Source organism: Apteryx mantelli, chromosome 5, assembly GCF_036417845.1.
Source record: "Apteryx mantelli isolate bAptMan1 chromosome 5, bAptMan1.hap1, whole genome shotgun sequence".
NCBI classification, from domain to species: domain Eukaryota; kingdom Metazoa; phylum Chordata; class Aves; order Apterygiformes; family Apterygidae; genus Apteryx; species Apteryx mantelli.
Genome location: NC_089982.1, coordinates 46,373,022 through 46,395,795, shown reverse-complemented (window position 1 = coordinate 46,395,795; position 22,774 = coordinate 46,373,022).

The window sequence follows — 22,774 nt, the reverse complement described above, 5'->3', positions numbered from 1 at the left end:
TTCCTTGACCTAACAATGCTTGTTAAAACAATATGTAACCTACTCTTTGGTGAGAGTCTCATACTTCCCATGTCAAATCCTTAACTCCTATCTTTGACATTTAAAGTTATATTTTAAATTACTTAAATCCTTTTTCCGAAAGGACCTAGGCATTGGGAATCATATATCCCACTGAAAGTTACTGGGATTTAGGTTTCTCTGTCACCTTTTACAATGTGAAGTAGGCTGCCAATTCACTTGAGCAGTCATTTAGCTCAAGCTGTAAGTTAATGCTTCCAGTTCTCTGGGGTCCTGGTCTTATTCCCGTAACAGTTCAAAGGATAATAGATACATCAAGCATTATAACGTGCAATGAAAATTAGCTATCATATTCTAGTTTAAAAAGGGGAAAATGAACAACAATATCTGAAGTCCCTTGCCCAAAGCCAAAGTCAGGAGCATAATTTAATATTAGAATTTGGCATTAGAATTGCCAGAAGAAAATTCTTTTGACATCCCATTGCACAGACATAAAGCAAACCTTGCTGGTTTTCTCCTGGGAGAAAACTGATATGGTATCCTTTAGCAGGCTCATCAGTATGTTTTCTAAATGACTAGGTACGATACTAATCATTGTGGATTTTAAAGGCCAATGCAAAAACAGTGAAATTCGTCCAATCTTAAATAGAAGCTGCAAGTCTATCTTAACATGTGTGCCTGTTAAAAACTATTTGTTTCTAAAGTAACAAGAATTCATCAAGCCTTAGAAATTTTTTTTATAAAATAGAAATCTAGGCCCAAACAAGCATGACTATTTACACTCACAAGCCAGGCATTTATTGGCATGCAAGGCAGAGATTTAAATAATTGGTTCCTGCTAATGTGTGATCAATTTTGGCTCCTATCTTATTTTATTAATTTACTTAATTCTTAGTTGTATGCACAAGTTTCCTCAAACAGAAAGGGTACCTTCATTCTGCTGAACAGACTGCATCTCTCATTGGAGTTCAGCACATCTTTAATTACTACCAGATCTTCAAATATTTTCAGAAGATTCCCATTAGAAAGATCATCAACCATTTCTGTCCTAGGCCTCCAAATGAAACTTTGAGCAGACACTCTCACCCAATAGTAACATTGACACATTAACTTTCCTCAGTCACCTCGCTCAGACTACTTAGTCTGGCTCCACCATGGCTGGGAGCCTTAATCAGATATCGTACTAACGAAAACTATGTCAGTAATGATGTCAGATGAATGGTGGTCACATGGCAACAGTCTCATTTGAAGCAAACAGTGCCACACTTGTTTTTAGGCTACTTTATGACGAGGCTGAAAAATGAGTTTGTTCACAACGAAACACCACTAATGTATGAGCTGTTACTCTAGGATTTTAGCACGTCTACTATTTTCTCAGCATTCTTTTAATATACCTAGCTGGACAAACAGTGTAAATATCATTAAACTACACATATTATCAAAATCATCAATCAGCATGTGAGCTAACCGAATGAAAGCCTGGCAATCCTTTCTGGCATTTCAAATCCTCAAAGAAATAGTATTACAGAAAGCATATAAAAGAGAAAATATTTTAATTTTGCACTCTGATTTGGCTTATATCATATTTACACATTTGAAGAACAGGGAGACTCAGTCACTTTGCCTGCTAGGTCCTGAAAGTGCGTTTTTCCCTTCACTGCTCTGGATGTCAGTGGGAAGCCAGATATACTGAGCACGCAGAATAATGACGCTGGGCATGAGAGGAGCATTTTCCCTTTAGGCTGCATTCACATCGTGTTAAAACAGAACCCCAAGAATCTCCCAGCATTTTATTTTAACTCCTGTTCCTTCCCTGGCTTCTGAGATAGAAACATCCCTTCTGATTCCTAATATGCATAGTAGCACTCTCATTCCCAGCACAGGGTTACAAGCAACAGGGTGGAAGGACCAGAAAGATTTACTGATTTCTCAGGGATCCTGACCCTCCTTGGGGGCAGACAGTGACAACAAGGGAGCACAGCTTCCCTAAGAAAGCCTAAATGACTGGCTATCATCCTGTACCTAAAGAGGGTAAATATCAGTCAACTGCTAGAAGTTACTGTAATGGAGAAAAAAATGTAAGCAGTCATGTCCTGAGGCAGCCAACATTTTCCTATTACTGTTACTCAGGCTGCAGTCTCATGATCAGCTTAAGATAACACATGCTGCCAGTGCTGCTAAAAAGTAAGATCCCCAGCCTGCTCCCCAGCTGCTCCCTCCCCGGCCCCCTTGCCCATCTAAGCGCAGGGTACTGCTGTGGTTTCACAACAAGCCGGGGCCGGGTTGCACAGCTTCCCAATTGCTTGTGGCACTGCACAAGGAAAACAGTGGGGTAGCAGGCAGGAGTCACTGGGGAAGCGGGGAGGGCAGGACTGCCTCTTTCACTGACATTATGGGTTTGCATGATTTAAATTCATCATGAAACTGGTATCGGCTTATAGTGAGAGCTTCAAATCCAGACACGGTCATAGACCTCTTCCTGGTCTTTAGTACTTCTTTCATTTAAACTTTCTGATCAGGAAGGTGGTTTAAGAATTATTGTGTTTACCCAACTGGAGAGCAAAAATAACAACAAACAATAAAGAAAAGCTAACTATCAAAGCCTGAATTTTAAGTATTAAGTGGCCAGAAAAATTCTAAAAAAAGTTTCAGTAAATCTGTATGTGAATGAATTCATGAAAATCAACGTTTAGATGGACAATCCTCAAACAGAAAGTAAGAAAAATATTCAGATATTTGCTGAGAACTATTCAGTTGTTCTTAACTACTATTATGAGAACATGAGCTATTAAAGTCTGCTATTATATATTCTATTCATATGGGAAGATTTACAGAATTTTAACTAGTTTGTGACCTTAGAGCTGTGCTGGCATAGTCTTTAGAGTAAAAAAAAAAAAAAACTGAAAAATCTAACTGTTAAACCATGAAGCTCCAACTAACGATAATAGATTCTGGACACAAATTGCATATCATTCATACAGCTAAGCCTTTAGTGCTGCTATTATTTTCTGTTGCCTTCTGGCACCACTTAGCGAGTTTCAAATGAATGAATTCTCTATCCATTGATATACACTGGAGAGAAAAAAAAAAAAAAGAATGCAGACTCTCTGTGCTGAATAACAACATGCATGCTTGTCTTACCTTCCTCTCTCAGCTCCTCTGCAACACAAATAGCCCTCAGAAAAATACACTGATTTCATATTTCTGACAAAATTTTGCTATATTTCTATTGGGCGTTTGCTTTTCGTTTATATTTTGATCTCTTGTTAACAGACCATGTGAGCATTTTTGACGCCAGAGATAACCAATCTTTCCCATTAATCCAGTACAGAATCTCCTTTAATGAGATGCACGGTAGGATTTCCGATCAGTGCAGATCCCCAGGGCACAAGCAGAGTGCAAGGTCTAATAGAATAGCATTCCAAACCAATTTTTTTTTAGTTGAGGAAAGACTTGTGAAAATCAGGAAAAGAGACTTGAACCACATGAGGGATGGCAGGTGATGTCTCACTCAGAGACACGCACTCAGAGAAGGGCTGAGAAAGGCTGGAACATGTGCCATCCAAAGACTGCCAAGAAGAGGAAGCCAGTACTCTGACCAAGACACTCAAAACATTCTTATGAATCCATACAAGCTTTGAAAGGTTGTGACCCTTCTGTAAGAGAAGGAAGAGCACTCACAGTTCTAGAAAGGTTTGCTTGGTCCTTACTCCCACAGGGCAATAGAACCCCAATGGCCTTCTGTTCAAAGCTAAAGCATCAGTATCTTCTCCTAAATAAAATACTTCTGTCATTTGCCCAATACCTTTTGGATCTTCATTCCAATACTTGGTTCTATCCTGCAAAGTTAATGGAAGGGACTGCTTTTGACAAAGAAAGGTAAGAATAATCTCATTGGGAACAAGAATAACTACATCAGGGCATACCACAGGTTTGAACTAGCACAATATACTATCTTTGACAATAGATAATGGCAGATGTCTAGCAAAGCATAAATGAACAGGTATGATGTTTCCCCAGAATATATTTCCATCTCCCAATAAAAAGGATGATTTATACATACAGTAGACACAATGTCAGAACTTCAGTGCATGGATTCAGATGGCAATGGGAAAGACTATCGTGAATATGCTTTATATTCATTGCTCTATGCATACTTTCATATATCCTACTTGCACTTTCATAAGAACCATTGCTAATGAAGGTTAGTGAAATTACATGCTGTGTATGCAGAGGCTTTTGTTTTCTTTTTAATCTGAGAAGCATATAACAGGCTTGAAATTAAGTTTATGCTTATAGAGTAAATATAGCTCAGTTAAAAATACATAAAGTATTACTGATTAACATGAGCATTAACGTATGCCTTATGTGATCACTGACTGTTCCCCTAAACCAGTACACCATATTAAAATTGTCTTTTAATGGAAGAATACTGTACAGAGACCAAAATAGAAACTGCTAAAACAAACAAGATAATTATCTAAATTTTATAAGATCACTCATAAAACGTCTGCCTTTCCCTTTATGAGGTTGATGGATTAAATTTAAGGCAGATGTTTCATATAATTTACTCAGAAAACAGGAAAATTATTTAAAAAAATACTCATAAAGCCTACAAAAACACAAATGAAACTAATCTAAAACATATGCAGTCTACAGGTTAAAAGGAAAAGTTAGTTATTCCTGAAGCTCTACATGGGGATGCTTAAGAGATAAAAGCTTCTCTCACACATATTTTGTAATATCAGATGTTCTGAACTGCTTTGGACAAACAGAGGCCCCTCTAAACTTGGGGTGCATGAGGTAGCTCTGGCTACTTTCCAAAAGACAGAGAGAAATTCAGAGAAACATAAAACTTTTTCCTCACTGCACAGAAGCCAGTCTGTTCTGTGGACAGATCTTGGTTTCTTAATTAAACTAGAGAGGTACCTGCTGTAGCTTGAAAATTGTAGAAGAAGGGGTATCACGTTATCCGTTTGTATACTGTAAAAGGAGGAACAGGAGCAGGTGCTATGCCTTTAATGTTCCAAAGAAAAAACAACTTCTCCACTGTCAAGAGATGCTGTCAAGTCCTTCTTAAACAGGAGGTATTTATGGCCAGACATGGAAACAGGTTTAGATGCAATTTTCATGGACATTTTGAAAGATTTTGTTCTCATTCTCACATAACAAACACATGCCAAAGTCTCCAAAGTCATGACACAAAACTCTCATTTTCAGGACGGTCTGTTAAAGAAGAAAATATATCATTCATTAACATGCTATTGGCAGCTAATTGTTGTATAAGAGGTGGAGAAGAGCTCCATTTTTTTGGAATGTGAGGCCCTGTGATGCAGGAAGCAGCAGAGTTGGTCAACAGCAGGATACGGTTGTGTTTTGTCAGATTTACACAGGGGTAAGATGCAAATTTATTTGTGAAATAATAATTCCCCAGCTTGTAATGAGGATAGCACAGCTCCTTGTAGCGTCAGTTCTGGTGCTTGATTAGAGCAGGAAATGAAGGCTCTGAACCACTAAATTCAACTCAAGGCTCTTGGGTTATGTTCTTGGTTAGCAATGGTAAATAAATCATTAAATAGCCAAAACACAAAAAGAGTCCCAATAGATTTCATCTAAAAGACTGCTAAAAAGCATAAAAAGAAGGAATCCATATATGAGTAAAAAGCAAGAACATATGCATAAAATGCAGATTTCAGAACCTCTCTCACATGCACAAACTGTGGGAACAAGGCCTAGACTTAACAGCAACCCAGCTACTGTGCTGACAGCAGTCATGGGTTTCAGGGTCACCAGAGAAGGAATAAACATTCTAAGTCAAGCTACATTTTTAAAAAATACCCAAGACAACAGGAAAAAAACAAAACAGTCTACTCCAAGTCTGAAGTTCAGAGAGACAGGGTACCGCAGTTCCTCCAGTCTAAATCCCGCCCTGCCATAAGAACAGATCAGTTGAAAAGCAAATCCTGCTGGTGCTGGGTCTGAATACTTTTCGTGCAGCAGCAAAGCTTTCCCTTCCAAGAATACACCCCTTTGCACATTGCTCCTGCTGGCAGCACATCACAGCCTGTTTTTGTGAGTGTGATAAAGAGGATTTGGCATTGGAAATACATACTGTGTGTGAGATACCAAATGAAAGTAGCAAAGGAACGGATGAAAGCTACTAAGCATTGCTTAGACATCCTGTGTATGGCCTGAGAAAGACCAGTCAGCTGCAAACAGAACAGCAAACAATAAGTCTATCTCATTCTCTAGGGCAGTAGAAATTAACTCAATGAACGAATATGCCTGTGCTATATTTTTCCCTTTTACGGGGCAGAGTTCCTTTAAATGCAAATATTCGCACTCCAAATATTGAAGCAAATGTTTTCAAATGTGTCAGCATAATAAAAGCTGTGGGCCAATTCCTCTTTTAGAACGCATGTCAAGTTACAATAATGCAGGGAGAAATGTGTAAACTGTTTATCATGAGTAGCATTAAAGCAGTGCAGGACAAATGAGCTCAAAAACATGATCTGAGGTAGGAGAAACAGCAGGCTCACTTTGGTGAGGCACAAATACACGATCTTGAAAAGATGGCCAAGGCTTCAAGAAAAGCTTCAAAAATAGTTTGCCTAGTTCACATGTCAGTTCTTCCACAGGCCATAAATAAGCTTCAAAGAGTTATAAAACCAGGCAGCAGACACCAAATGCATGCAATCTCAGAGCAGTGCTAGGGAAAGTACATTATCACCCTTCTGCTGTGCAGAAAAAATTAGCCAAATACTTTGTTCATATGCAAGTGTGCATGTGCACCCACACATACACTTCTGAACATTTATATATTTTATTAGGTATTGCATCTACTAGCACTAAATAAAGTTTTGTAAACATTTTCATTTCATGGTTGTTAGTGGTAAAAGTTGTATTTGTGGTACACGGTCACTAAGCAAAAAGTGAAAATACTTTTACAGTGAATATAAACAGTTTTATGGAGTATCAGAGAGGAAGAGGAAGCTGCAAATATAGAGCACCAGCAGCTGTTCTGGGGCAAGGCAGCTGCTAGTAGCAAACTGTTTTTGGGCAAACAAGTAGGTGTGGGACTGTGTAATGGAATACAGCAACTTAAAAATGGCTTAACTCATAAAATTATGGGAGGACTTAAAGGAAATATGTTTTTCTTTTTTTCTCCCCCCCCCCTTTTTTTTTTTTAACAGAAATTGGGAAAGTGCCTCAAAATATTCCTGGATAATCACTTGAATAAAACAGTGAATTTATTTCAGTGTTATTGACACTCTTTTTTAATCTACTTTCCATGAATACTCCATTTACTGGTAGGAAAGTCTGGGAAAACAGAAATTAAAGCATATATGAGAATATATCACATTTCCAGACAATATATTTATTTCAAGATCTGAATTTGAAGAGATATTTTTGTTTTACCACAAAAAATAAAAATACTAAGAGAATTACATGTTCAGACAAATTTATCAACGCTGAAGATATGCTTGTAGAAAGCATTCAGAAAATACCTGGAAAAACAAATATACTGGAGAACAACCATGATGCTTTGTGAGAAGTTCACCAATAAGAAAGAAAATGGATGATATTCGTAAAATTTCTTACTTAACTCCAGTCTAACAAATATATTAGGCTTTTATGCTGCAGCCAGGGCTGCCTTCTCATCAAGTAGTTGTTCCTTTCCTTAACGTTACCAGAGTGACATTTCATTGACAACAATATATTTTTATGTTAACTAACAAATAAATTTTGTTTTCCCTCTTCAGAGACATATTTGGGTGCAAACATTGTCACCTGTCCCACTGTGTTATGCCACACCAGTATTTGCCCTAGGTGCCTGATAACGTGTGCCTCAGTTCAAAGGAAAGGACTACAGCTGCCCTAAGTCCAAGGCTCCATGGTTTCTACTCACTGATGGGTTTTCATAAATGCTTCTGTGTTTTGCCTATCAGTAGATTTCTTTCCATGACAACCAGAAGTAAATGGGTTATATGTTCTCCGTGCAGCTGCTTTAATTTATCATGAAAGATGAACCCAGCAGTATCAAAGCTTCCCTACAAGCAGGTTTTCGTAACTGTACTAACTGGAAAGAAAACTGATTTTTCACTTCAGCTAAACTGAAGGGAAAGGGCACAACAGCAACTTTTTCTCATTGCTGTAATGTACCTGCATACAGATTAGTTCAGCTGGCTCTTTTGGCTGGGATGAAAAGAGAGGTGTAGCACTCAGACCAGTGTGTCCCGAGTCCAGCTTGTCTGGAGTATCCCCCAGCAAGACAAGGAGAGAATACATCCCTTTGATCCATCCTCATAGCCTGGTCTGCATGAGCTGAAGTGTTTATCCAGCTGGGCGTCTACTTTAGCCTCTCTCTGTCTTGTCAGAAACCACTGTGTCCAATTTATGGCTGCAGCCACTTTTGCAGCAAATCTACCTTTATCTCCTTCATGTATTCAAGCTGTTGCATATTCTACTCATGATTGTAATATACTGTACTTGTAATTGTGATAAATTAATGTGTGAGATGTTGCTTTGGGATTTCTCTGGACATACTTCTCAAAAGACCTCAAAATTCATAACTGTCACCAATAAGAAACAGAAATATTCCCTACCATCATTTGTGCCTCTGAATCATGTAAAACAAATGACCAGCACGCGCCAATGCTGATATCCCTGGACATCAGCCAGATTTCTGCCAAACTTCACATTGTTGTCCTCGGCCTACTAGCTTAATGATACTAAGGTCAAACAGTTTGGTACAATTCCTATCCTACTCCAGTGTGGACTGTGGTTATCCATTCCTCCCTTTCTGTCACATCAGAAAGAACAGATTGCATGTGGGCACCATTAACGTGTTGAAGAAACTGCAGCCTGAGCTTCCTTGACTAAAGTGTGAATTAGTGTCATTCTCTTAATCAGCTGTTCCCCAAAAATCAACAACATTCTTGTTTGCACATGGTGTTATTCCAAACTGATTTTTGAGGATAAAATTACAAAGAACAATGATCCTATACCAAACCAGCACCCTTGTGCCATACTTTTATAACTGTCTTCTATTCTTGTTTAAAAGAATATAACTATCAATAATGCTTTGTTCAGTACGTGTGTATATAATAATGTATATGAGGCCATTATTATGATATCTGCTGTGGAAATAATGCAGTCACACAAAAGACACATTGCTCAAAATAAAACCTAAGATAAATAGAGGAAGCTATAAAATGCTCTGTTGGGCCCGCTTCTGGACCTATTTAAAGTCAATGGCAAAGTTCCCACTGACCTCAAGCAGGAACTAACTTCTTTTTCTCTTACTAGTTTTGTTTAGAAAAAAAATATAATGTCAGATGGGAAAGGTAACATGAAATATTTAGGGAGAAGGAGAGAAGGAGGAATCAAGCAAAAAGAAATCAGGAGACGAGGAAAAAGAACTAAGTGCATTTTTAACATTTTAGATTGCATGTAACAAGGATTGTTTCATTTTTTCAAGTTTTCCCTGTTATGGTTTGTTGGAATACTTTAGCATTTAATGCTCACATTTTTCTCCCACATCTTTACACCCTCTTCTCTGTGGGCCCTTCTATCAGCCCCCAAAGGCATGCATTTCTTCTCAAAACTAAAAATGTGTTTGCCATTAAATATAATGTGTAAAAATCTTACAGTGCTTTCAGAAAAATAATGCTCACCTCCAAAATGAGGGGGAAAAGGTACATAACCATACATAAAATTCAAAACATTTATTTCCCCTGTAATTAACGTTGTCAGATTTTTCCTATATTTCATAGTCATACCTGAGGTGCACAGAGTTAAAGAGCAAATTCACTGCTGACAGAAACAGTAACTATGGCCACTTCAGTGAAGTTATCTCCAAGTAAGCTAGCCATTACATTTGGTTCAAAGTATGTAATATATTTTAAATGATAGAAACATGTCTAGGAAATGCTGAGCACTCATACGAACTCCGTTTTTCCCCAAAGCTGTTGGTTTTGTGCTAACTACAAGCTGAACTAAATACTGTTAGCTCTAGTACTGTACGTCCTGTTTATCCTAACAATTAATGAAGCCGAGTTCAGTGAGAGAAACTAAAGGATCTGCTTCACTTAAAGAACTAAGGAAAGGTGATAACAGAATTCACTCCGTTCAGGCTGGCTGCCCAGCTTTACTGAAAATGTAGTGACAGATAAAACATAAATCAACATTCTTATCATCCTGGCTTCCTTGCCTGCCAAATGGGGGTTTAGTTTATCAGCGACCTATGGGCCCGCTGGTGGCCTTTACACTTACAGCTGGTCAGCAGGGTGGAACTGGGTGGAAGCTAAATGGCTGTTCTAAAACGTGTTCATGTAAACAACCTGAGGTAGGACTTCCTTGAACTGCCAGTTACCTAAGTGTGATCCATCTCACTAAACTGTATCCCTGAGAGGGGTGTATCACTGGTATCTTGAAAAGAAAACAAATAAAAAACACCCAACATATTCTAATGCAGGCACTTTGGGAAGCCATTCCCTCAAGACGATAAAAAGCGCTCAGAATGGCGTGTTTGTTATGGTAGAGTTTGGAAGGCAGAAAAGCGCCTCAAAAAGAAAGAGCCTTTGTGAGCACTATGAGTGCACCCATATGTTTCTTCACTGACCAGACTGTACAGCATATACGCCGCTTCCAATGTAAGCCTTATCGCAGAAATAGCTGGGGTGCGCATTTCAAAGGCTGCAATGTCACTGGAGAGTCAAGAGAGGATTATATCAAAGGCATATTAATCCTACGTTGCAAGCCAGCAAATTTCTTTACCTATATTACGAATACGTTATTAAATGTGTAGGGATTTGAAGAGTATTTGTCCCAACTCATGACATCATGGATAGACTTATGCATTAATCTCAGCTTGGACAACAAAAAAATCAATTAATTTAGGCCTTGCTTATGGGGAGGGTGGGAGTTCACAGGGGAGTGCTCCAGTTTTTGCTACTTATGGCAAGGCACTGACATAATTGCACTTGCCCTAACACTTAGTGAAGACGACATTAGTATTCGGAGCAGTGGAACACAGCGCAGTTTATTTCTGCACTGAGATCTTTGGGGGCAAATAATTTGGGGGAATTTAAAGGGAGCCAGCTGTAACAGTGGTTTTCTGTCACTATCAAAAAGTGCGTCAAACGCAGGCAGGTCTCACAGATAGTAGTTCAAGGGGGGGGGGAGGTTGCTAACCTTGAATTCATTTTAAAAGTGTTCTTTTTTTTCCTCTGTCACAGAAACAATTGTTATAGGAAATTAGAAGTCAAGCTATAACAGTCTATTTAGACAGCAAAGTACTCTGTTTCTCTGGGGTTAGAAAGCCCCAGCTTCTGTCAAAAAGTCCATGGAAAGGATGTGCAGAACACTGGGAAATCATAGGCAGAATGTGAAGGTACCATATTGCTGCCCATAAAATTGTGCAAGAAAATACAAAATTTACAGACAAGACAACACTATATACATCAGTGTCAAACCTCTCTGGCAAAAGAAAAAAAAAATACATTTTATAGTGAGATATTTGCTTAACAAGTCTTTTTCACAAAGAAAGATTTCCTAAACTCTTCAAATACAAGTAATCAAAAGAAAAAAAATCTATTCTCTGCCATATATTCAGACTCGCACGTTTTAGGAAGATATTTATAATAAATCACACATACACAGAGCTCTTCTCTCTGTCTTTCTGGTAAAGAGATATATATTACAGGTAAAACTGCTAGAACCAATACAGCAAATGCAAAAAGCTTCCCTTTGAAGTATTGCTAAACTTTTACTTCTGAGTTAATTTCCCATAGCAGGTATCCCCTTTTAGCTCTCTTTTTGTGCACTTGTTTAGTAGTGTACTTTGGTAAAGTCGCCCAAGCAACAGGAACATACTTTCACCCATATGTAGCCAAAATATAAGTCTACAATATTTAGCCAAAATATAAGGAAAGCCTCCTATTGTATACGTACATATAAGACTTAGTTATTCCCTGGAAGCCTGCCAGAAGTGCATGTTTCAATTCACAGCTACAAGGAGCTGAACAGAATTTTCCTTGAAAGACCAGCTACGGAGAGAGCGGTCTCCAGAAAGGACAGAGGAGGGAGCAAAGCCCTTGGCGTGCTTCAGGCAGGAGACAACGGAGGAAAACAACCAACTGGCCCACAGAGTCAGAAGGAGCAGAGAGAAAGAGTATTGGGAGAGGCAGTGTGTTTACAGGAACTGGAAAGATGAGAGAGGACAGGAAATGGGGTGCGAAGGGACACAGACAAGAGGAATGGCAGAAACCAAAGGTGAAGTCAGAGGAAAAAGTGACAGGCCAGAGCCAGGGTGCGCAAGTGACAGCGGAGCAGAGGGCAATGGGCAGAGTCATTACGGGAATGCTGAAGAGTAGAAAGGTTGTAAATATTGGTGAATACTGTATACCAGTCTGAAATTTCCAAACTTCCACTGCTATAAGCTCTGAAATGCACTCACAAAAGGACTAGTTTTCCTTTAGCTGCTAAAAATAGCCTAAAAAAGGCAAAGAGACTATGACTACTACTACCAGTTACTTTGTGGCCAAAGGTTCATTTGTTCAAACAAAGCACAAACTGGGAACATAAAGGGAAGTTACATTTCAAAAGTGATATTCCCATGTTATGAATTGCCAGGGTTCACATAAATGAGCGAGAGAGATGAAAGTTATGTTTCATGAGCATGGGTCCCAATTATATTTTTCCATGCAGCTCATCCACACATGTGCAAGGTCTAACGTAGGGCCCTGCTGCGTGCCAGGCGCTATAACAGAGTTTTCAAGAGGCTCTGATGCTGCACTGTGGCCAGAGGATATATATTTCCTAATGGAGCCACTTCTGAGCACAGGACCTGGTGCAGAGCTCAGGCCAGCCAAGCACCGCTAGAGACAGCCCTGCTAGTTTGGAATGCAGACCACAGTTTGGAAACCACTGGATTATGAAATAATCATTAAAATCTTTTAATCTGTACTGCTAAACATGCAAAGGAGAGCTTTTCTTGGAGGATAGGTCAAGAAGCTGAGGGAAATTCCAGTGAACTGTATGAAGGAGAAATATGCTCTTGTAGAAATCAGCGCCCAAAGAGATAAAGATTTTTTTTTTTTCCAGTTAAATCAGTAAATCCTGTAATGGTTACTTAGACTTTAACATCAGAACTTCCTCTCAAATTCTACACCATCAAAACCTTCATTAAATACTGAAATGTACGTCTATGCATAGCCACCAACACTGGAAACTGAGGTTCTACTACATGCATGAAAATATTTGCCTGAATGTGTCATAGCTGAGAGCAGTACTGAGTTAATATTTAATCACATAGCTATGTGTAAGACATGAAAGCCAAATAATTTAACATCATGAATTCGGACTTTCATATTTGAGTAAATTTACAATTATTTTTTCCCTTTATAACTTTTCCTGGTAAAATTTAATGAAAGAAAAGTTTATTTGAGAAAATGGACAAATTTCCTGACAAAGCCAGAGTTACACAGTTTTGAAAGATAATATTTAACCTTTGCAAAGGCCAAAATTCTTCGGACTGACGCAGAAGTTACAAAGATAGATCTTGCCAAATGTAGAGTAATTTTTGAAGAATTACTCTTTTTCACAATACTAATACAAAAATTCTTGGATATGAAACTGAGAACCCTGGAACAGGAAGGAGAAATGATGGATGCTTTAAAGAACAAGTCTGTTTAGAAACAGTTTGTCTGAATTCTGTAATGTATGCTGACAATAATACATTTTTCTGCTTGCCGGTATTTTACTGGCTCTTTTCTTCACACACAGAAAGTAGTATATGTAGCCCATGGCATTTCAAAATATATATTTAAGTGGATAAATCTTGCTGAATTTTTCATTTTATAAAAGAAATGAGAAGAAAAAGGACACTATGTGAGAGGGAATACAAATTGCCACATAGATAAACCTATTCAAACTCTCACACTGAAGCTGGTAAACATCATCTTCAAGAAGCGGAAGTAATAATGGATATTTACCTCTTCTGCAACATTTTATATTCTATACAAAAAAAATCCTTAAATCATTACTGCAGCAGGTGGTAAATGAACTTTCCCAGAAACAGTCCCCTATAGTTTCCTTACAAGTAGAATGTTGGTCATATATAATCTTATATTCTCTTATTCAATTCAATAACTCTTTTTTTCTATTGAGTGCTAACGCATTATTTACTTCTAACACAAAATCAAATTCTATATTATATGTTCCATAATTCTGAGACTTTCTAGAGTGCTTAAATTCTAGTCATTAGCTCTAAGACCAACAGTAGTTATATCAAAAAGTGATGCAGCATGCTTTTGAACTTTGCCACAATTTGAAAATTTCCTATTGCAAATATTTGGAAGAGACTTACTTCTAAAATTAATAAATTAGACGACTGAAGCTAGTATTTTATTCTCTCTTGGTTTGTGCATGCTTATTCTCACTTCATCCCACTTCAGAAGAACTACATTTCTGAAATGTGTCTGTTTCAGGATATGTAGAGGAAAATTCTATCCAAATGAAGAATATCTTCATAATAGCAAAGAAAAAAGAAGAGAGAAGGAAGCAAGAAGAAAGTAGCAAATACTGAGAAAGCAACATCTGCAAAATGCACCAACAATTCCAAGCTTGCAATGGGCTGTCACTGCATACACAAAGAGGAAATTTCATTTAAAAGTTACAAAAATGACCTTGCTTTGAACCAAGTGAATGTGATTACTTCTAAACTGAACGAAAAGTTAAGAAGTTTGTATTAAATGTTTTACCAGTGCCAATGTCCCAGAACTTTCTTTGGCTCTATATTCTCCTTTCCTATGTTTGTCAGCTGAATTTAATGTTCTCTTCTTTTTGTCTTCTGGTCTCTTTGACCTTAATGTGACATTTTAGTTGGGTGATTAATTACTATTAAATGGCACTGCATTTATTAAATGGAGTCCTTGTCTGCCTAAGAGCACAGTTACAATGCAACGATTCAGTTTGATAAGCTTAAATATACACAGTTAGATGTGGTAATATCTAATTTGTCAAGGATCTTGTGGCTAGCTTTTCTGCCACACAGCTAGAGAGGAGATATGATTGCACAAAAAGCTTAATATTCAGAGCTTAAATGTCCTCAGTAAATTGATCTTCTCCATCATGTAATCTTATTTCAGAGTGTGCAGGAGACAGTAAAGTTCCACACAAGCCTAAGTTGCCTTAATACTAGGCCTGAGGGTTCCTGACCATAAAAATAAAAGCTATGTGACAAGATTTGTATGTCTCTTTTTGGCAGACAACAGCTGACTTGCCTTGCCAGAAGCTTTCTTTCTGGGTTAATTGAATAAAAATAAGAATAAATGTCAGTAAAAGGATGAAAGCTTCATTGAGAAAGAAAAGACCCATCTACAGTTTGAACACCTAAGTGAAAAAGAGATCATGGATATTTAATTTAGTAAGTGAAACACCAGCAGCTGACATTGTAATCAGCCAGGTTACTATTATGTCAATTATATTTTCCCAACACTATTTTATTCTTTGCTTATCTAACTAAGCTGATTGGGAATGTTTTGACTATTTTTCAGACTATGCTGAATCATCAAAACAAAACTTCTTGCAAGAAAAAAAGGCTGGTTTTGATTAAACATCCACTGGGGAAAAACAATCAGGTCCAAAACAGATTATCTGGATAAAATCAAAACGGGAAAGAGACTTTCACAAAAAGCTTAGTGGTTTGGGTACTCACCTGGAACACAGACAGCAGTGGTTCTAGTTCCTGCCTAGTTTTTCCTCTCATTCTTTTCTACTGGAGGTCTTCCACTTAAAATCAATGTTAATTGGGCTGGTAAGAGGAAGAACTGAATTGTCAGTTTCAGGTACAAGTCCTTATGTCTTCCACTTCCAAACGCATATTCTAGCTCCTGCGTCTGCAGACTCAGTATCTGTCTTTACAACTCTCTCCCACTCAGCATGAAATATTAGGAAATTAAAATAATAAGATTAGATAAATCAGGTTAATATAAGAAATAAGAGTTCTGCAGCTTTGTCTCGGACCTACTCATTATTGCTCATAGTTTTTGACAGTACACATTGTAGTAGGACTGCAGAGAGAGGAGGCATTCATCTCATTTGTTTTTAGCCGTTTACTGGGAGCTCAAGCTCCTTGTAGAGTTATTGTAGAAAAACAGACAATGTGCAAGCACGAGTCATTAGACCTCCTTTAGACTTGAGATTAATACCTCCATATTGACAATAATTACAATTCAGCCAAACAGCTCAGATGCAAAGCTCTACAAAGCTTTGTGGAGGTCACGGGAAAACCTCCCATCATTCTACTGGGGAACAGCACCAAGAGCATTATATATACAAGCATAATGTTTGCATGATGAAGATTTAAGTTGAACTCTATGCACAAGGAGGTACTTGAACCTTTGTGCTCTGCAGGATAGCTTTTGCATGGCATCTGTGCAAGGCCTACCTTTTCCAAATGCAGTTGCACCACTCGGGCCTTGGAAAGCATTGTGTTTAATATTTTGAAATAACAGTGCTAATGGCCAGATGTTGTATCATCTGGAAACACTGAAATAACACTGAGGCCAAAGTGAATCTAAATGAACCAAGAAAGGCCATAATCATGACTACCTCTAAAAGTTTTATAGTGGTGTCTTGACTACCGATGACAATCTGTCACACTCATCACAGTCCAATGATAAGACTGCATGAGAATAACATTCTTACAATTCTCATTGAGAATTAAGGCAGCAAACTCCCAATTGGTCCTGTGTAGTATTGAACAGCTCCATCTCCCATTATGAACAACAGGAAAGCAGGCTCATCTGTACCGCCCAGAACCTACAGGCTCAGAATTACGTGTAGGGACATACAGATGTAGGCTTTAGCACACTCAAAATGTTCACCTTTTGAAAATGCTGGACACTGAGCTATGCCAAGCACTTCTTCCTGAAAACTTTTTGGAAATTAGAAGCATCCACAGAAACTGCATTTTAGACTGGGCCTAGGATCTTCTGAAAAAGCACTCATCCCCTACCTTACGAGTAGAATAGAAAGCTCTTTTTATTGGTGTACTTTGCTATTTTTAGGATTGAGAACACATGCACAACTAACATTTGCCCCCACCATCAGGAATTTTCCTCAGAACAACTTTCTAGGAAATATTGGGCACAAATGCAAACATTATGACTAATTTGGTCTCAAAAATACTGGAAATATTTTTAAGTGTCAGAACGTTTCATTTCTAAAGCCATTTTAAATTTACTTTAAATCATTATTAAAAACTGATCAACATCAACACAATACATTTCATACTTATCTAAATAAAATATTTTGATCAACCCAAGGGGAAATTTTACTTCAAGAAACTCTTTGAAATATTCTCAAAGATTTTACAGGCTATAAAATCTGTTTTCAGACCAGCACTAAACTTTTGTTTTGGCAGATCATAAAATGCCTATGCTCTATTATCTTCTCCAGAACATTATGAATTGCAAACTGTAGACAGGACAGGCAGACAGTTTTGCTTTTGTGGAAGATATGCTAGGCTACCACTTTTGATCATTTAAAATATGAGAACAAGTTCCTGCTGTTCAAGTCATAGGACAGCTTACTTCATAGCAGTTTAAACTAAAAACCACAATCCTTGAAACACATTTTTCTATATAGAGAGAATAGAATCTCACTAATTCATAATATGGACTGCTGATCAAGACAGTAATTTGCAAGTAATAGCTTAATGATCTCCTCTCTATGTGATTAGGGAAATAATTGAAAAATCTGTGAAATGCAGGAGTAGAATATTATATGACAATGTACCCGTAATAGTTTCAAATTACAAGTAAAGCTGGACAGAAAAAAAGAAAGAAAAGAAAAAAAAAAAGCTTTTAAAAAGTCTTCTCCCCTTTCCCCAAACACACACACACAGTTTCCTCTGGAAAAAAAAGTGAGAAAATAAATACATTGCTAGCTCTTTCTCAGGGGAATATCAAATACCAATTAATTCTACATCTTCTGAACTGGAATGTGACCATCACAGCAAAACTTGACTTTACAATGCTTTCCTGTAATTCAAAGGACAGTACAAAAGTGACTGTGCTGAAAGAATTATAAGCAAGGACATAACTATAATGAAGTATTATCACAGACATATAGTATTATCAAAATATCAAACTCTACACGTGTCAACAGTCACCCAACATGATTAGAGGCAGATCTGGTTTTTCATTTAGGTAGAAGTAGGCAGTTGTTTATGTTGGCAGATCATGGGGGGAAGGGAGGAAATGAAATGCTCCAGTAAAGGGTGCCATGGCCCCATCGCCTATTTTGTAGATCTTCAGAGAAAGGCAGAGAGAGGAGCTGCACACTCCATGGTCAGATCAGCTCAAAGAAGGAGAAGGTTACTGCTCTCCTGCCCACAAATTCCTAGTAAATCTACTCCCTCCCAATAAATCCCCACATTATTTCTCCAGTCCTTCATATTTTCCTCTGGGGAGCGTGTGTGTGCATGTGCAAAACACACAAACACCCCTCTCCCACCACCACCTCCCAGTCACTGGTGGCTTCCTGCAGCCCACAGCAAATTCCTTTCAATCTCCTGCCCTGACTGCTGCCACCAACCCAAGCAACCTGCTTCTCTTCCCCAGGCCCCCAAAACCCTGCAGCCCACACTCACACATGTGTCTTCTCAGAACCTGTTATGTTGCTGCCAGATTTTGCCCAACAATTTTTATCTTCATCCCTTGCTTCAGTGGCTTCCCCATTGCAAGCCTTTGTCTATAAATTATGGCTGCTGATTCACCAAGCACACAGGTACACATTGACTTGAAATATATATACCATTAAGCATGGTTAAAGTTAAGCATGTTGAGGAAAGACAGTGCTTGCTATCAGATTTCAATCCTTTTGAACTGCAGTCTTGTACAACAATCCTGTATGCCTGTTGTTTACTAATTAGGTGACTTTAGGATATGACAGCCTTGTCTGTCGGTGTGTCCAAAAAACACTTTGCTCACTTCAAATGTTGCAGAAATATGAAAACCTTTCTTGCACTACTTTCAGCATAACCATTCTCCAAGAACCATATTGACTTGTAATAGCTTCTGTTTATGCAGTGTAACAAGCTGAGGTCAGTGGGAAAGTGTCAGCTGCAGTGTATGACTTAGCTTTCACTGCATCATGGAACTTGGCACAGCCTTGCAATGACAGATAACAAGCTGCATTCTATAGCTTTCAAAACCCTCAAAGGATATGCGGCTGGGAAAGGCTTGCAAATGCCTTCTGTTGATTAATAGTCACAAAACTGAAGTGATCATAACTTAATCCAAGCAAAGAGATGTACTTCTTTGTAGCAGCAATAAAGAAAGAGACAAAAGCCCACAAACCTACACAATATACAGAAATCATCTTTAAAGAAATTCACAGTCATCATGCCAGACACTAAATGAATTATTTCTCTCATTTCTTGTCTCACCACAGCTTCCTCCCACTTGGACACACATGTTAGGCATTCAGCTAACCTCAAGCATAGCTCTCCTGGCCCTATCACTATATCTGCACTCCCCATCACAAGGGTATGCTAGACTACATTTTTGCAATGTAAAAAGAGTGACATCATTTTTTCTTAAAGTAGCTTGTCTCTAAGAACGCCTCAATTAAACCCAGCTCAGTTTGGTCCCGGGATATGCCATTGCTTGTGCACTGTGCTGTCCTGTGCTCAGTGTACTGCTCAGCGCCATTCCTGTTCACGGCTCTGTGCAATATACCCCATTCTGAACCTCTCGTTTTCTATCTACAGCAGCTGCATTCACTTCCCCATCTATAACTTTTGCCGACCTCCTGCTCTTGCACTGCACTTCCTGTGAAGTGTTTTGTTCACGTACCCGGCGGAGGAATATGTTATGACAATGGAGTTTTAAGGAAAGCTTTTTGTTTTGTTGTGTCATGCACTTTATCCATCCCATTTTGTCATCTGGTGGTTTTCCTTTCTTGTTCTAGCACATATTTCATGGCTAAAGCTATTTCACAGGCAGCCTTGGAAGTCAATCCCTTTTCAGATAACAACTTTTTTTTAACTGATCCACCTTCCCATCTACTTACAAATCCATCAGAGCACACTTTATTTGGCTACAGTTCTGCATGGTATAATGGAATATTTATAGAATGATTTAGAATGTAAAGATATTCAACAGCCTTAGGTGAATAACTTTTTTTTTTCTTTAAATTGTGTTCTTTGCAGTAAGGAAATTGAGCTTATATTACTAACAGAATGGAACTTTGCTGCCTGTAGGGAAATGAAGGGGGGGGGGAAGGGAGTCTGCAATATACACATAGGACCTTCAATTGGGGGAAAGCTAACTTTTTTTTTTTTCCTTCAAAAAAGACTTAATTTTTAAATATTTAATAGCTTTTTAGATCTATTAAGAAGCTGATGTTTTATACCTTCAGCAGAATAATCACTGTTATGACACTAAATAAATGATTATCCTAGATCACTTGTGGAACCCCACACTATAAAGTGCTATTGCTGTGATTTCAATGAAAGAATCCCACCTGCATTTCATAGCCTACCCTATTTATTGTCTGTTCAGTCTCTTTCTCTTAGCTGTATTACCTTAAATATTGGATTACCAAGCACTAGTGAAATTCCTATTTAGTCCCATATCCCAATAATATATACAAGTAACATGTGGCATAAGGTCTAGGAAAACTTTTTAATTAAAACCAAGTGTTAGAATTATACTGTTTTGGGTTTCCTTGTGTTTCCTGATTTTTGTGTGTCTGATTCACAACAGAAAAAGCTGTTTGCAAGCACAAGCTTTGCTTTTGTATCTTGTAAATACCACAATATAGTAAAATGCTAAAAATAATTATTTATGTAAAAGTATCATTATGGATATACAGTTTTAGGATATTAACTGTAGGAATGCAAAATATGTATACTTTAAAAGATATCTCTGATTATGAAATTACTGCTGAAATACAGTAAAACAAATACAGCCTACTTTATTACTATAGATTACTATAGATGTTGCCTTTTTTGTTTTGTCGAATCAGGTCTTTTGTAACATGGTCTTTGTTTTATCAGCAAGCACAAGATGCTCTTCTTAAGACAAGAAAACACAGCAAAATCCTGAAAGCAGGTTGCATAATCTATTGTGCCATCTTTGCCTTCTGATAACCCTCACCAACAACATCTAAAAGTAGTCATTTGACTTTTAATGACAGCCACTGTTCATGTTATCTCTACAAATTTCTTTCTTGAAGGAGCTGGTCCTCTTACTGTTTAGATACCACTGCTTCTGCATTTGTAAGAACAGAGGGGGTGTAGTTGGCCTTGATTCAGTTCTTACATAGTGTCTGCGAAGATTTAAACACAAAGTGTCAGTTAGTCTGAATGAGCCAGAATCTATTTTAGAATAATTGAAAGTTTGACTTCTATTTGCCCAAGAACTCTATTTATTTTAACTTCACTAAAATTCCCTCAGCATTATAAAATCAATTGCAGATCTGTTATCTTTCCCTGTTCCCACCCCCTCAATGCCAGAGTCTCTGAAATATTTCTTACAAAAATCTCAACTTTAAATAACATTTCTTATAATGAAACTGTGGAAGCATCTTATGTGGAACACCTGTCATTCCATATTTAAATGGAAATGTGCCTATTTTTCCACAACATCTGGTAGTAAGAAGAAAGTCAGCAGGAATACTTATCACAGAAGCCCTTGAATTAACTAAAAGACAAATCACATTTACTTGGAAGAAATTTAAGAAAACCTTCCAGCATACTTTTTTTGATCTTACCATATATTTCATGCCTATGACATTTTCCAAAGAGTTTTCATTCATCAAAAACAGTATTTTGTCATTCAAACTTGTTGAGATCTACCTGTGCCCAGATTTAGATGGCATGAGGCTGATCCAAGCTCTATGTCCTTTCTTTTCTGTAAGAAAAGGATTTAGAGCCCAACGGCCACTTACAGCTGCAAAATAAATCATCATTTACATCATACTGCCCAGATGCTGTTCAAGGTTGTTATTCTTGTGTTATTCACCCACTGCTTGTTATGCTGTATTCAGCACCTCTTAAAGAAACACATGCACCCAACAGGATATTTCAGTAAAATCTTTTGAATTCAGTGCTACTCTCTATTCATCTCAACGAAGATGAGAGAAAAGGATTTGGTCTTTATACAGTTATTCTTATTTTAGGAAGTGTACAGAGACAAACTCTTGCAACAAGGGGACTGGCTCAAGGCTGGCATTGAAGGTGTAAGCCACTGTCTCCAAAACCCACTGTCTAAACAATAAGCCCTTTAAAAAAAAGTAAGCATTTAAAGAAAAGAAGGAACAATGTCTAGTTATAACAATTGCATCTCAACCAAAAAATATTCTCTTATTTCAGAACATTCAAAACTATGCTTTTTACCCATGATTGAGGATACTTATCTGTCAGCCTAAATCCTGTACCATTCAAATCATAGGGTCTCTAACAAACCCGTTGATGTGTCATGAGGGCATAACCAAATATGTTCAAAAGTAAATATTCACTCTGAAGAACCTACCACCTTCTCCACCATTCTGTTCAAGGCCAAGAATGTGCATGGACACACAATAAGAATTTTGTACAAACGGAACCCAAAATTTAGTTTTTTAGTGAAAATTGTGAAAAATATGGGATGATTTTACTCCCTATAGTCTGTGTCCTTTCTCTGCACTTTCAAAGAAGCCTCCTTTGGAAAAGCAAAAACCTGTCTACTTATACAGTAGA